Genomic DNA, 16,870 nt, shown 5'->3' with positions numbered 1-16,870 from the left:
TATCTTGGGGTCTCCAAGTCAACTTCAACTTTTCAGCTTCTTGCTCCAGTTTCTCAGATCCACACATGATCTTTTGAGCATCTCCAAAGGGCTTTCATCACTTCTCCAGCTCTGTTCACTGTAATGGTCTAGGCTTGGGTTGACTCCACTCTACTGCTCTGGCTGTTCTTGGTGGTCATCACGTGGTACTGGGATCTCCAATACACTGGGTCTTCTGCTGCAACTAGGCTTCACCAATAGCTTCTCATAGCCTCTCTTCATGGTGTCAAGTCTCAACTTCTTTGCATGACCACTTCAGTATTGGGCCATCAACTGCAATTGAGGCTGCACTTTTACCAATGGCCTTCCCTGGCCTCCTTACAATGCCAAGTCTCAGCTGCTCTCCATGACCCCTTTATACCTTCAAAATCAGTACTATCTGGGTGATTCTTACATATTACCAAGTCTAGCTGCAGCACAAGGTGCAACCCTGGCTATCTCTGGAACACAGCTTCTTTGTGCTCTCAGAAAATACTTCCCAGAAGATGTCACCTCAGTGATGCTGGTCTCCTCTTAATCACTGCTAATTCCTTAGCTCCAGCTAACCAGCATCAGTTATCCTAGTAGTCCCTTCTATTCTTGATACAGAGCCACATGGCCAAGGCTGCTGAGTTCTGCTGCTTGCTGGAGCTGGAATATGCCTCCCCACCCCCCCAATTCTATTATCAGCTTTCTGTTTTCCAACTCCCTCACTGCCTAAACTCAGTTGTCCTGGAACTTGCTCTGTAGATTGACCTTGAACTCAGAGATCTGCATGGTTCTGTCTCCTGAGTGCTGGGATTAAAGCTGCATACCACCATACCTAGACCTAAGTTTTTATTCACCTAGAACTTGCCCTGTCCCAGGCTGGCCTTGAATTCATAAATCTTCTTGCCTTTGTGAACAATAAGCTCAGCACTGTGGGATCTGCCTTGAGGTCACCTCTCCCTTAGTCTGTTCATCTCCTTGAACACAGGATTCAGCTCTTTTCTACTTCCTGGTGTCCTTTTAATACTTGAATCATACGTTTTATATTTCTTTTCTTTCTCAGCTTGCTCCTTTTCATTAAAACATCCTTCATAAGAATGAATTATAGTAACCACACAACAGAATTTATACCAGGCTGTTTTGGGACTCCCTTTTTCAAGGCAATTACAATTTTCACCTTAGCCTCAGGCAGACTCTTTAGATAATGGCAAAAAGCAGCCACATTCTTCACCAAAATACCACAAAAACAGTCTCTATGCCACATACTGAAATTCTTCTCCACTGAAACCTCTTGGGCCAAATCTGCACAGTTCAAATCACTCTCAGCAAAAAGTCTTCCATATTCCTACTAGAATAGCTCAATAAGCTCCACTTAAAACATTCCATGGCTTTCCAAATCCAAAGTCCCAAAATCCACATTCTTCCTAACAAAAGCATGGTCAGGCCTATCACAGCAATACCTCAGTCCCTGGTTCCAACTTCCTCGAGATCTAGATCACAGATGTGTCCTCCATTTCTAGATTGTAGTTCATTCCAGATGTAGTCAAGTTGACAACCAAGAATAGCCACCATACTCCGCCTCCAGAGTTCTGGGATTAAAGACATGCACCACTACTACCCGGCAACACTGAGTATCTTTTTCTTTTTCTTTTCTTTTTGTTTTGTTTTTTGAGACAGGGTTTCTCTGTATAGTTCTGGCTGTCCTTGAACTCACTCTGTAGACCAGGCTGGCCTTGAACTCAGAAATCCGCCTGCCTCTGCCTTCCAAGTGCTGGGATTAAAGGCATGCGCCACCACCGCCCAGCGAGTATCTTTTACTATCATTCTCCACCTTGCCTTTTGATGGCATGCCTCCCTGAATGTGGTGGTGCTCACTAATTGTCTACACTAGCTGGCCACTGAACTCTGGGGATCTATCCATCTCTTCCTCCATCACCTAGTGGTAGATTACAGGTAATTGTGACTAGGTCCAGATTCTACAAGGCTTTTGGAGATCTGAACTCAAGTCCTCATGCTTTTTCAGAAAGACTCTCTAACTGAGCCCATCTCTCCAGCCCATCAGTGAGATTTAAAGCATAGGCAAAACCAAAAGAAGTCTATGTGCACAATATATAGCATAATGTCATGTATCAGAAAACTAACTGCGCTTTTTCCTATTTAAACCTGGAAGAGATACATAGTACGTGATATCTGTAAAGGTGACATCTTACATTGCTTTTCAAAGAACTGAGCCATGCCAGAAAAATCCATTTTATTTGCAGAACTGTTGCATAACCCATCTCTCCTCTACTTCAATGGAATGCCCCTGTCATTGCCAAATGTTGTTTGCCTGGTGGAAATTCTTGGCCAGACCTATGGATTGCCAGACCTTGCAGCTGTTTACCCTTGAAGTTCAGTTCTCCTATAACATCAAATCAAACAACATTTCCTAATGCCCTAACAAGAGTGGTCACCGAGCTAGTTGCCAGTAAGGCTAGGACATCACTATTGCTACCCTCAAGTGGTATAGAATTGATATAAAAACAAGCCTGTGTGAGTATCAAAATAGTAAGTGTAGACCATGAAGAGATAACCAGGAGTGATAGAAGAGATAGCAAAGACATAACAGAGGAAAAGGCTACCTGTGTTCTCAGCACATGTTTTCTGCTCCTAGAATGTTAGGGGTATTATTTCTGCACAGCCTTGTCTTTCCGCCCAAAACAAGGCCTTCAAAGGACCACCTTTTTCTCTAGGGTTCTTAGGACCACCATTTCTTGTAAGAGGAAGTGGCCCAGCTTTCCTAAAACAGTGCAGTAAGTACAGCTGAGAACGCTGGTGCATGTCTGTAGTTCCGATATTCAGAGGGAAGAGACAAGAGAATCAAGAGTTCAGAGCCAACCTTTGTTGCATAATGAAACCTTGTCTCAAAAATGTAAAAACCAGTACTCGATTTGGCAGCACACATAGTAAAAAAAAATTAGAGTGATACAGAGAAGATTAGCACAACTCCTGCACGAGGATGACACAAAAATTTGTGAAGCATTCTATGTTAAAAAAAAATGCAAAAACCAAACCCAAATCAATCAGAGAACAGTGCAGGAGCTACTGCCTGCTCTGCACCTCCTGCTCTCCGCTAACCTCTTGCTTTTGGCCACTTCATTCATTTCCATGTGAGAATGAATGTCATCCCTATTCCAAGTCTTCAGTCAATGTGTTCTAAAAGGAGAGAGAGCCTGCAAGTATGAGTCAACTTTATTCCTGGTACTGAACCCTGTTTGTTCTTGTATTAGTTGCCCCGAGGAACAGGAAAGAGCAATGTAACTTCAGTTTCTCCAGCTATTAAAAGGAAATGATTGGCAGTCAACCCAGTTTACTAAGTGAGAAGAAAGAGCTTGCACACTGAGCTCCTGTTAGGTACACACAGGGACTTTTGAAGAATTTACTTTATAGTGCTCCATTTGCTTGTATTAATCTTGGTGCTGGCTTCTTGGGCACCAAGAAGAATCAGGCTAGCCCAGAAGTCTCTAGGCATCTGCCTGGTGGGTTGGTAAGGGAAAGTGCATTGCTTCACCTCTGCCAGGCAGAGCGATGCATACTGATGGGCTCTCTGTCTTCCCTCTAGAGTGCACTGATTTGTGTGGGGACTTATGTCTTAGTTAGACAATAGCCTTCTGAAGGATGAGGTGTAGCTCAGTGGTGGAAAACTTGCCTTGCAATTGTGAGGTCCTGGGTAAGATCCTCAGTACTGGAAAAAAAAAAACAAAAACAAAAAACCTCTGAGAGTTAGGATCAAGAATTCATTTTTTATGTCTCTTCATCCCTAGTTCATATCAAATTGTGCAGAACAGAATACAGTCCTGCCAGTGTTCAACTGCAAGAGGTTTTTAATCAGTCAGTCGATGGATTGACCAAACCTCAATGGAATAAGTCTGTTGGATTGCCTGCCTTTATTAAAGGGTATCACTCCTGTATGTCAGTTCTTTAAGAGTTAAAAAACGTACTGGGCATGGTGGCAAATGCCTTTAATCCCAGCACTCAGGAAGCAGCAGCAGGTAGAGCTCTGTGAGTCTGAGGCCAATATAGTCTACAAAATGACTCCAGGATGCTCAAGGCTCTGCTGTTTAGAAAAACAACTGGAAAAAAAAGTTTAAAAAATGATGACAGGACCTTCGAGGTAGATAAAGGTGCATGCTGCAGAGCCTAGAGACCTGAGTTTGATCCCAGGGACTGATACGGGAGAAGGAACGAACAGACTCTGGTAGATTGTCCTCTGACCTCCACCTCTGCAGGTGTGCCTCGCTCTACTCTACTTCCCCCCAAAAAGAAAAAAACTGATAGTAGAAGTTTCATGTAGTAAATCATTAACAACCCTCCTGACGACCAGTGCAAGCAGAGAAAGGGAGAAGAATCTTGTGGGGAGCGTAGTCCTCAGTGCCTAGTTCAGACTGACCCAGGGAAAGGAACCTGTGCAGAACACCACATCCGCAGCGGTATCTCTCTGGCTTTTCAGCAGTCAGCACACAGCCTCTGAAGGACCTTGCTCTGTATCTCACTGTGTTCTCACACTGTGAATGAAGAGGGCAGGACTCTCTGGCCCAGCCTGTGATTCTGAGAGGCTCCCTGACAGGGCGGCTGAGAGGCTGAGCAGATGCGATAGGAATGAATGCCTGTGTTCTTCTCTGACTGCCTATTTTGGCCATCTCCCTGCTTTGAGACGAAGCTGTGGAGGGGTCAGAGGCCTGAGCCAAGCCAAAGATATAGAAGAGCGATCTGGAATCCACCTCAATGGGTAGGGCCCATTAAGACGAAAGGGAGTACAGCGTAGGGAATGCTCAAAAACACCCAGACCCATTGGAAGGATCACCAAGGGGCCAAGCCTTCCCATTTAGTTAACCCTCAAGCACTGCTGGGAACGTCATGCATTTCAGTGTGTGAATGTTGGACTGAGGCAGGAAATGGTAATAAATCTACCTATGTTGAATAAGTGAACTTGGCAGTCTAGAACCCTGCTTGGGCTTCAGCAAACAGGGCAGTCTGAATGCTTCTCCCAGCAAAACCAAGAGATCTCTTCAAGACGAGGCTGTGGATCACCAAATATATTCAGTGTTCCATGGACTGAAGCAGAAGGACTGGGTTGGAGGCCCCCCCATGGGCTGTATAGTGAGGCCATGCCTCAACAAAACAAAAGAAGAGCAAAACAGAACAACCACAGCAAGGCTTTGGTTCTCACTGTACTTCTCTGTGTGGGAGCCCAGAAGTGTAGGGAAAAAACTTGCCCCAGGGCTCATAAGGCCCTATCCCTCCCTGAGGGACTATTGGCAGTAATGGCTGCTAGAGAAGGAAGTCATTTTATTCAGTGGTGTAATTACTGGTAAACTGCCCAGATTCTGGTAAATAACCCCCAACCCATGCTCCTGTGAGCAACTCTACCTAAACTGAGCCTCTCTCCCTTCTCCACCCTCCAACAACTTGAAATTAGGAGGGAAGGAATGAGAGAAATAAAAGAAAACCACTGTCCACCATGGTGTTACATGTTTGTAATACCAGAATTTGGGAGGCAAAGGCAGAGGCAGACATTTCTTTGAGTTCGAGGCCAATCTGGTCTGCATAGTGAGTTCTGGGCCATCCAAGATTACACAGTGAGTTTGGTTCCAGAGTTTGGTTCCCAGCACCCACATCAGGCAGCTGACTGACAACTACCTGTAGCTCCAGAGGCTCAAACATCCTCTGCTGCCTTCTGAGGAGACCTGCATTTGTGTGCACATACCCACAAGTAAGAGCACACACACACAAACACACACACACACACACACACACACACACACACACACACACGTAAGAAAAAGAAAGGAAAGCCAGGTATCATGGTGCACTTCTTTAATCCCAGCACTCCAGTGGGAGGGGATAAATTCTGTGTTTTAGGACTGTGCTGCCTAGTTTTATGTCAACTTGACACAAGCTAGGTTCTTTCAGGAAGAAGGGATCTTAATTGAGAAAATGACTCTACAGATTGACCTATGGTAAATGTTCTTGATTGATGATTGAGGTGGGAGGGCCTAGCTCACTGTGAGTGGTGCCATTCTTAGGCTGGTAGTCCTAAGTCTATAAAAAAGCAGGCTGAGCAAGCCATGAAGGAACAAACCGGTAAGCAACACTCCTCCATGGCTTCTGCTTCAGTTCCTGCTTCCAGGTTCTTGCCTCCAGGTTTCTGCCCTGAATTCCTGCCCTGACTTCAGCCTTCCATGATGGACTATGACATGTTTCTTTTGGCCATAGTGTTTCATCATAGCAGTATAAACCCTAAGACAAGGTCAGCCTGGTCTACAAAGGTTTCAGGGAATTCAGGACTACATAGTAAGGCCCTGTTTCAAAATTAAGTAAACAAATAAGATTAGTTACATAAATAAAAATATTTTTAAAACACTGGTTAATAAAATATGAAATTGATCAAAATTCATTAATTACATATATATATATATATATATATATATATATATATATGAAATTGTAAAGAATAAAAAAATAAAATTAAAAGCAAATCTGCTCCTCAGAACCTACATTTTCTTCCCTGAACTCTGAGAGCTCAGGAGAGGTGAGAGGTTGTTCATGGCTTCCTCAGCATGCTTTTTTTTATAGACATAGGTCTATAGTTTCTCTATACTATCCCTCCTGTGCAAAGTGTTATATAACATACACAGACAGGGTTCAACCTTTCCTGTGGTAGGCTCTGACAGGACCTGATTCCAGGGATCCGGCCGCAGCCATTTGCCTTTAAGTCCTGGCTGCATTAGCTGGTAGGACTTAGAGCCTTGTCTTTCAGAGGTTGTCAGCAGGAGACTCCCAGCATGCTCGACTCTGCGTGAGAGCAGGAGCTGCCAATGTTGCTGTAGCTGTGGGAACTGTGGCCCAGAGCCAAGAGCCGGAGCCGACTCTTGCTGTGTGCAGCGACTCCCCCAGAGTTGGCACAGCCAGGGAGTCTGCAGAGCCATGTAAATCTTTCTCCAAGCAGTCTGTCTCTTCGGTAGCTACAGAAACAGTGTTTGTTATCCTTTGGTTTTCAGGAGACAGGCAAAATTCTGATGGCGACAGTGTGTTTCTGAAGCTTGAGAGCCCACTCAGCAAAACCTTCAGAAATGAAAGAGGAGCTAACGTCCACCAGCCAGCCCCGTCTCAGGCTGCTGTCAGGATTTGAAGCCTCATGAACTTGGAATTAATTTGCCCTTTCAAGATCAGAAAACTGAAAGTTAGTATAGTATTCAAAGTTTCATTTAGTAAAAGAGAAGCATGGCCCCATGGTCTGCAAGGTGCTGTGTGATGTGGGATAATACTTGACCTCAATACAAGAAAGAACACAGCATTCAGGACCAGAACTAGTGAGCCCTGGAGGCTTTGGAACAGAGAGGATCTCAGAGTGAAAATTGGGGGTGTTTATCCAAGGGCTGGCAAGAAAGAGATTACCTTCACCTGTTCAGTTCTTAAGGCAGGTAAATTGATGCCTTGGGGCCAATGAGCCTGATCCTGTCATGATTTGCAATATCCATAACTTCAAACAGACTTGCTAGAAACAAAGTGGGAGGGACTCCCTTGCTTCTGACTCCCAGCTCTGCAAAGGTTTCCTAGTGCTGAACTGGTGACAGGAGTGCATTGGTCCCCAGCCTTTGTGTCTCTTTCTGTATCTAATCATAATTTTAAGAATAAACTGCTCTTGTGACTTTAAACACCAGCCTCTGGGATTTTGAATCAGCTTCAGGAAACAAATTCATAGCCTATATGTTCCAGATTGGATTTTGTTCTGTTTGTTTATTTGTTTGTTTTTCTTTTGAAACAGAGCCTGTTCTGTAATCCCAGGCTGGTCTCAAATGTATATAGCAATCTTCCTGCTTCAATTTCCCATGTGCTAGAATTAGAGGTGTAAGCTGTCATACAGGTAAGGCAGACAGACTGAAGTTCTAAACATATATGGCTGAGAATCAAAACCTCACTGTGGTGAAGTCATGACACATGGGATGTCTTGGGGCCCCTGGTGGTGGCCAGCATGACTCCTAGTCTGACTTCTAAAGTCCCCAGGCACAGTGAGGGTTCCCTCAGTGTTCAAGGACCAGCAGGATATAATAGTGTTTGGGATCCTGGGCTAGGGTGGGACTTTGTGTACCGCCTTTTTTCTAGTTTCCTTTTTTTTTTTTTTTTGGTTTTTTGAGACAGGGTTTCTCTGTGTAGCCCTGGTTGTCCTGGAACTCACTCTGTAGACCAGGCTGGCCTTGAACTCAGAAATCCACCTGCCTCTGCCTCCCAAGTGCTGGGATTATCTAGTTTCCTTTTAAACAAATTCCCCCACTCTTTCTCTGCCTCTATCTTCTCATCTTTGAACTGGGTATGACAAAGTGACATACTACATGCCTGTGCTAACGTACTACATACTAACATACTACATTCTCAGCATGTACTAGTTTCTCCATTTTCTTTTCTTTTTGAGACAGAGTCTTTCCCTACGTAGCTCTGCATGTCCTGGAACTGACTCTGCAGACCAGGCTGGCCTTGAACCCACAGAGATTCTCTTGCCTCAGCCTCCCGAGTAGCAGGGACCACAGTTAGCTGTTTCTCTGCTTTGCTTACTGTGTTAATAAATCTGTCCAAAGCTGAACTCTTGGCAAGAACTGCAAACAGAACTGAGAGTTAATCAGAACAAAGCTTATGTGTTTGACTAACAAGTTAAACTGTCTGACAGTTCAATAAATACACAGGAAAGTCTTGTTGCCTTTAAAGGGATAGATTTGGAAGGTTCTACATTAGTCCTATTTGGAAATTTGTTTTTTTATTAGGGATTACCTATGAAATCTGTGATCTATAGTGGGGTCTGTTGTTGTTTTATTTTTTGAGACTATGTCATGTAGTCCAGGCTAGCCTCAAAATCACTAGGTAGTTGAGGATGACCATGAATTCCTTGTTTTTACCTCCCAAGTAGCAGGGTTACAATCATATACCAATAAGCCTTGTGTTTTAGGTGCTGGGGATTAAACCCAGAGCCTTGTGCATGGTAGGTAACACTATTCCAACAGAGTACAACCACAGCCCTTCTGAACTTAAAACACACACATACACACACACACACACACACACACACCAGGATCTTGTACATAACACTGACTGGCATTAACTTACTATGTAAAGGAGAGTTGCCTAGAAATCACAGAGATCTGGCTGCCACTGTTAAACTGTTACCTAGTACTTGGATTAAAGGCGTGTGCCACCACACCTAAGCCAAACCCTGATTTCTTTCTTTTCTTTTTCTTTTTTCTTTTTTTTTTTTTTTTTTTTTTTTGTAAACCCTGATTTCTACATGAGTTCTAGGCGTTTGTTTGTTTGAGGCAGAGTTGCAGGGTTTCACTTTGTAGCCCACGCTGCCCTCAAACTGGCAGGATTATACCAGTCAGCCTTACAGTTACCATGCTCAGTTTGAAACTTACCCTTTTTTAAAATTAGTATTGTTACACGTATTTATTTGGGTTGGTGGTGGCATGCAGGACAGCCTGGTGTGGTGACACATGCCTTTAATCCAAGTGTCAGGAGGCTGAGTCAAGTGGATCACTGCATTTGAGACCAAACTGGTCTACACAGCAATATCCAGGCCAGCCACCACTGCATAGTAAGACTCTTTCTCTAAAATGGAAGCAAAGCAACAAAAAAGAAATCAGAGGACATCTTGTGGGAGTTGGTTCTCTCCACCACAGGGCTGTCAGGGATCCAACTCGGTAGCCAGGCTTGGCAGCAAGCACCTTTTCCTGCTAAGCCATCTGGCTGGCCCTTGGAGCTTACTTTTGCTTTGAGACCAGGTCTCATGTGTACCTCTGGCTAGCCTGAAACTTGTTAAATAGACCAGTAGACTGGACTAAAAGTCATAAAGATCAGCCTGACTTTGCTTCCCAAGTGCTGGGATTAAGGCCACGGGGTACCACACCTGGCCTTCAGCAAACCAATTCAGAGATCAACAAATTTATGTAAATATTAGACTTAGCATGTCCTAGAACATGTTACATGGTTTCCCATGCCATTTATCAAACAATGTGGAATGTAATTCACCCTTTTGATAAGAAATACAGAAAGAATTAAGATAGAAATATAAAGAAATAAGACGGGGGGTTAAAAAAAGAAATAAGGCAAAACAATGAGTTAAGTTTTGAAGTTGACAGGTAGATTTGATTTTGCTTCTGTTAGTTACCACATGGGTGGACTTAGACAAGTCTCTTAGCCTGTGACTCATTCTTGAATGAAAAAGGAAATAAAAGGAGATCATTACTGCTCCTGGGTAAGGTGGAGGGAGAACATAGCCAGATGCAGAAACTTCTGGAAGAGTCCAAAGCAACATGATCCTGAGTTAGGCCATATAGAGAGAGGAGGAAGGGAGGGAGGAGAGAGGGGAACCAGGAGAAATGGCCAAGAGAGAAAAAGTCCAAAAAGATAAAAAAAAGGGGGGGGGAGGGGCAATGTAACCAGAATGGCTGGGTTATATAGGAATTAGAGAAGCCCAGCCCAGCTTCTGGGCTGGAGACTTCAGGGTAAGGGGTGGATGCCAGCCAGGGGGACTCTGTACTGGGTAGGAACTGAGGGATGCTGGGAGAGCCTGGCCATCAGCGTTCACTTTGGTATGTTAATAGCCACCTCAACCTTTTGTCCTGGGCTTGAGTCTTAAAAATTCTGGGCTATAACTTGGGTATATCTGTATCTACTTCACAGGATACAGACTCACTAATAGTGAATTAAGTGTAAGAGACACCAAGAAATCAGTAAAGCACATGTCCGGGTATGTCTGTTGAAGTATTTCCAAAGGCAGTTGACACATGGGACACGGACTGATGGGGAAAAGTCTATCCTAAACATGTCCAGCTCTGTTCAGTAGGCTGGAGTCTGAATGGAACAAAGTTGCAAGTCCAGCTGTTCCTGAACCAGTGTGACTGCTCCTGCAGCTGTCACCACAACCAAGCAGAGTCCAGCCCCTTCAACTTTTTTTTTTTTTTTTTTTTTTTTTTTGGTTTTTTTGAGACTGGATTTCTCTGTATAGCCCTGGCTGTCCTGGAACTCACTCTGTAGACCAGGCTCGCCTTCAACTCAGAAATCCACCTGTCTCTGCCTCTCAAGTGCTGGGATTAAAGGCATGCGCCACCACTGCCCAGTGGCCTCTGGCTTCTTGGACTGAGAAGCACCTGGGTTCTCTGGCTCCCCAGTATACAGACAGCCATTGTTATACTCTCCAGCCAATCACGAAGTCCATTTAACAAAGGACTGTTCACATCCTATCAGCTCTGTTCTTCTGGAGAACTCTGACGAATGGAGCAAGAGTTTTATCACTTGGTTGACGGCCTTCAGTGTTATCAATGGGAAAGCAGCTTCCCGGTGCTGGGCTGTGCACAGTGCCCTGAGTCATCTGGAGGACATGCACTACTGTACCCAGCTCTCTCTTTCTTGTTTATTTTATTTTAAATTATGATGCTTTTTTTTTGGGGGGGGGGGAGGGAGTGGGGGCACATGTGTCACACAAATACCGATGTCAGAGAAAAACTCGTAGAAATTCTTTCCAGCATGTGGGCTCTGGGGATGAACTTCAGGTTGTCCGGTCTGTCAGCAAGCACCTTTCATTTGTTGAGACATCTTTCCAGCTTCTGCTTGGCACTTTTCAGACAGGGTCTCAGTGTCACGCAGGCTGTCCTGGAACTCACTGTGTAGGTCAGGATCATCTCAACTCCTGATCCTCCGGCCGTCAAATGCTGAGATTACAAGCATATAGCTTGTTTTAGTGAATGGATTCCATGTAGCCAAGACTGGCTTCAAAATCTCTAAATAGTAGAGGCTGACCATGAGTTTAGATTCTCTTGCCTCTACTTCCTGTTGTCATTTGCATGATGTGAGAAGTGAGCTTTGTCTTTCTGCATCCTATGCAAGAACTGACCAGTTGAGCTGTATCTACAGCCCAAAGTTAATATTTTTAGCCAATAAAAAAGTATATTGAAGCAGGGTGGTGGTGGTAGCACAGACCTTTAATCCCAACACTTGGGAAGCAGAGGCAGACAGATTTCTGAGTTTGAAGCTAGCCTGGTCTACAGAGTGAGTTTCAGAACAGCCAGGGCTATATAGAGAAACCCCGTCTCAAAAAAACCAAAAAACCAAAAACAAAACAAACTTATATTGAGCTAGGTGTGGTGGTGCACCCCTTTAAACCCACATTCAGGAGGCAAAGGCTGGCAGATCTCTTGAGTTTGAGGCAAGCCTAGTCTACATAGTGAGTTCCAGAACTGCCAGAGCTGAATAGAGAGACACTGTCTCAGAACAAACCAAACCAAACCAACCAACCAACCAACCAAACAAACAAATCATTGAAAGTTGAGTGTGAAAATGAGATATATATGCTAGTTGCTAGCATTCAGGAGAAACTAAACAAACAAAAAAACAAAACCTTCATATTATCTTTATTATTAAAATAAATATCTGTTGTGAAAATTAGAGTTTACATAAAACAAGGAAATAAAAACAGAACTATAGGCCAGGCATAGTGCTGTATATCTGTAATCTGAGAGAGAAATGGAGGCAAAAACATTAGGAATCAAGGCTAGCCTCAGTTACATAGTAAGTTTGGGGCCTACTTAGTAAGTCTTCTGGGCTGCAGAAGACCCTGTATCAAACGAACAAATAGAAATCCCAAAAGAAACAAACAGAAAACACTCCCACACAAATTGCAAAACCATTCTATTTTTTTTCTTTAATTAAGTTAGTTAATTAGTTGAGACAAGGTATTAATATGTACAGTCAAGTCTGGGCTGGAACTCAGTCAAAAGTTCAGGCTGGCCTCAAATTTTTTGACAGTCCTGCTTCAGCCTCCTCAGTGCTGGGATTGCTGGCTTGCACCATGACATCTGGTTTAGAATCATCGGCTTACTTCTAGGTCTGACCTGCCATTTCCTTTTATATTCACACATGTGTTCCACATAATCCAAAACATGAAAATGAAGCTGGGACAACTTAGTTGGGACAGCTGGTGAGTTGGCTATTCTTGGTTGTAACTACAATCCAGAAATGGAAGGCATACCTGTGATCCTGATCTTGAGACTGGAAGACATAACCTTCTGACCCGGATCTTGACATAGAGATCTTGAGGCATAGTGGCCATGAAAAGGTTAGACCTAGGCAAGGTAGTATATGCCTTTAATCCCAGGAGATTGAGGCAAGAATATTTCTGAGTTCAAGGCTAGCCTGTGACTAACCAAATTCCAAATCCAGGTGTGGAAGTACACATTTTTAATCTGGGCCACACTTTCTGTTGGAGGCCTACATAAGGACATTGGAAGAAGGAAGAGTCACTCTTTCTCACTTGCTTGCACTTACTTGCCAGCACATCTCTTGGAACCTACTTCTTTAGGATCCCAGCTTATACAGAAGACCAGCTGAAACAACTAGCCTCATGGGACTGAGCAGCTATGAGTTTCTAGGACTTTCCATTCTCTGCCGCCCATGGTTGGGTTAGTTGGACTACAGACTGTAAGTCATTACAATAAATTCCCTTAATATTATTGAGAAATTCCATATGTTCTCTGACTCTAGAGACCTCTGACTATTGCAGATGGGAAGCTACCAAATTGTGCAAAAGTTGTGCAAGGAAGGCAGGCATTGCCTGCCAGAAGGCCTCTCAGGAGCACAGCCACAAGTAAGGGTTCTGGTGAGAGCTGTCCAGCAGTGGAAAGGTCTGCGAGCACCATAGGCAATACCTGGTTACAACAACAAAATCCTAAGCTTTAACCACAACCACTTGTTAACAAAGTTATGGAAACATTCCTACAAGAACAAGGAGTCAAGCAGAATGACCCCTAATGCTCCCCTGTCCCTGATGTTTCAGCATTGTGAAATGCTGGGGATGTATGTATGTTGTGAGATTCCCAGCCCACATAGACAATTCTTGTGGTTCTTATTTAACAGCTCCAAATCCATGCCCATGAAATTCATAGGAAATTCCTCGAATAGCTCAGGTGAAGGATCTGCTTGTTCCCCTTTGTCCAAAACCCAGGACGTGCAATTCTCCCCACGAATCCCAAGTCAATATGGAGAAGAAATCAAAGGGCGGCTGGGTGTGCCTGCAGAGACTTTACATGTGATCTTCAGACACTGTTTGTCTACTTTTTTTATTATTATTATTATTATCTGAGATTTGTTTGTGAGAAAAATTCCTGACCTGGCAAAAATTCATAGTAATTACGTAGGAGAAAGGCACGAGAAGAAACAGGCAAACAAAAGAAATGTGTTACTAAAGTGGAGGAGCCTGAGCCAGGGCTTCAACGGGAGAGAAGACCAGAGGTCTGGAGAAGGCCCACCCAAATGTTTTTGATGTTTGACCAATTATTATCTTATTATTCTTCCTGCTATAGATGCAGCTGGAATTTATGTAACAGGATGTTTAAAAAGATGAAAGAGAAGGTGTAGTGGGGTTCTGGGGTGATAAGAACTCCTGGAATATGTATTTATGGACGTTTAAAGTATAAGTTCCCGTACATTCTTGTAATAAACCACCTATTTGTTTTTCTTTTCATAAGAGCAACAACTAAAAATTGGGCTTCAATATGGCAGCTTCCTGCGGCAAGCGATATAGGAACAACAGCAAAGAAAGCGAACAAAGAGTGTTGCCAAAGGAGTTGGAGGTGGTTCAATCTGTGGCCCCCACTGGTGCTTAATTAGCTTTGAGCTTTGGGTCCAGAATGTTTCATCTTTGTATTATACAAGTGTTAAAATTTATTTAGTTTCCACCTGTTTATCAAAAAATGGATTCTTCTATTGTTTGAGAAGGAGAGCCCTGTGGAATTCGTGACCGAAATCACCCAATGTGAAGATGAAAGCGAAAAATAGTTTTTGTCGGACCAAAGTTGAAGTGAGTTGAACTGACTTATGTGTTAGAAGGTTCTGTAGGTGGCAAATGCTTTTTTTTTTCCCAAGACAGGGTTTCACTGTGTAGCCTTGGCTGTCCTGGTACTCACTCTGTAGACCAGGCTGTCCTAGAACTCACAGAGATTTGCCTGCCTCTGCCTCCCCTATGTTGAGATTAAAGGCGTGCACCAGCACTGCCTTTTAATCTTTTAAGTATGCTGACACATAGTTTTAATCCTACAGTTCTAGAGACAGAAGTAGGTGGATATCTACCAGTCTGAGTCTGGTTTATATAATGAGTTCTAGGCCAGTTAAGTTCTAGACTGTCTCAACACAAACAAACTCTTCTATATGTACTGTAGCTAGAGTGACTCACAGGAACTGGAGACTCCTGCTGGGTGTGCTGTCTTGTCTTATAACCAACTGATTCTGGACACCCCATTAAAAAGGTCTTTGGGCTTGGTGGTAGTGGTGGCACACCCCTTTAATCCCAGCACTCAGGAGGCAGAGGCAGACAGATCAAGGCCAGCCTGTTCTACAGAATGAGTTCCAGGGTTACACAGAGAAACCTTGTCTCAAAAAATTATAAGTGCCAGGCAGAGGCACTTATAATAGTAGCGCACACCTTTAATCCCAGCACTTGGGAGGCAGAGGCAGGCGGATCTCTGAGTTCAAGGCAAGCCTGGTTTACAGAGTGAGTTCCAGGACAGCCAGGGCTACACAGAGAAACCCTGTCTTGAAAAAAAAAAATTACACGCAAAAAGAGAAGGGCATTCTTTTTTCAAAGCCATAATACAAATATGAAAGCTAAGAAGTCCATTCCAATTCAACAATAATTTCTAATCTATAAGCTTCATTAAAACATGGTTCCAGTGTCTCAATAGCATTATTATAGTAACATACATTCCATATCATAGGCCACATCCAGTCGTCAAGTATGTTTGATAGTACGGTGGTGAACTCAGGACCTTAAACATGCTAGGCAAACACTCACCCGCATCTTCGATTTCTAATCTGGAAAAGATTTTCTGCAGTTAGAACCACGACATATTTAAGACATTTTTAGAGCATCTTATCGTAGATTGGTGTTTCCTCATGATTAGACTCAAGTTATGGATTAGCAGGAACAGAAGGAGTGATAGTACTGGTTATAATTGCAGGGGCTGATTTGTTCCATTGCCGGTTAAGTCAATTCTCCCAAGTTTCTTCCCTTCAAGAGTAGTGCTTTTCCTTTTATAGTTGATATACTTTGTTAGGAGATAATTTGAGACTATGTAAAGAGCCTGACCCTCATCAAACTTATTCTACTGGGTTTAGCATCCAGTGATAACTCTCTTGTCTCTACCTCTCAGGTGCTGGGATTACAAGCCTGTATTCATTTCCTCCCTCTAACTCTATCTGCTGACACTAAGAAGTGGAACTCCATTCTTAACCACTGTACCCAATAGCTCTCGCACCTCACACCAGTTCACTTCAGTATGATACTGAGTAAGAACACATACTATCTTCTTCGTCCAAACCAGCCTATCACTTAGATGAATCAAATTCTTTTAGGAAAATCTGAGAAAAAAACATAGCTGGGTGGTGGTGGCACATGCCTTTAATCCCAGCACCCCAGCACATGAGAGGCAGAGTGAGTCAGAGGTCTACAGAGCCCAGGACAGACAAAGCTACAGAGAAACCCTGTCTCGAACAAATCAACCAAAAGTAAGAAAGAAAAACAGCAGCAACATAAAGTGTATCCAAAATATAGATTGGGACAGTGGTGTGTGGGGCCATTGTTTGCTCCCCTGACAGTATGTTCTGCAATAACCTCTGTGTTCTATGCTACTCTGTGTCTCTTCTGAAGTCAACACAGATCACAAGGACTAGGGGAAGCAAGGGGAGTCCAGATCAAAATTATTCCAGTGACACTGTCATTTTGAAGCCAGCCTACACACCACACACACACACACACACACACACACACACACACACACACACACAC

General features: G+C 43.6%; 1 non-coding gene across 1 annotated transcript; it reads left to right on the top strand.

The window, feature by feature from the left end:
- Positions 1 to 2,935: 2,935 nt before the first annotated feature.
- LOC114611032 lies at positions 2,936 to 3,039 on the top strand. The gene has a single exon (XR_003709783.1). It is a non-coding gene; the product is annotated as a U6 spliceosomal RNA (small nuclear RNA).
- Positions 3,040 to 16,870: the final 13,831 nt, after the last annotated feature.

This window comes from Grammomys surdaster, unplaced genomic scaffold (genome assembly GCF_004785775.1).
Source record: "Grammomys surdaster isolate TR1022 unplaced genomic scaffold, NIH_TR_1.0 126071, whole genome shotgun sequence".
NCBI lineage: Eukaryota > Metazoa > Chordata > Mammalia > Rodentia > Muridae > Grammomys > Grammomys surdaster.
Note: the sequence above shows the minus strand (reverse complement) of the source record. Positions and strands in the feature narration are given on the sequence as shown.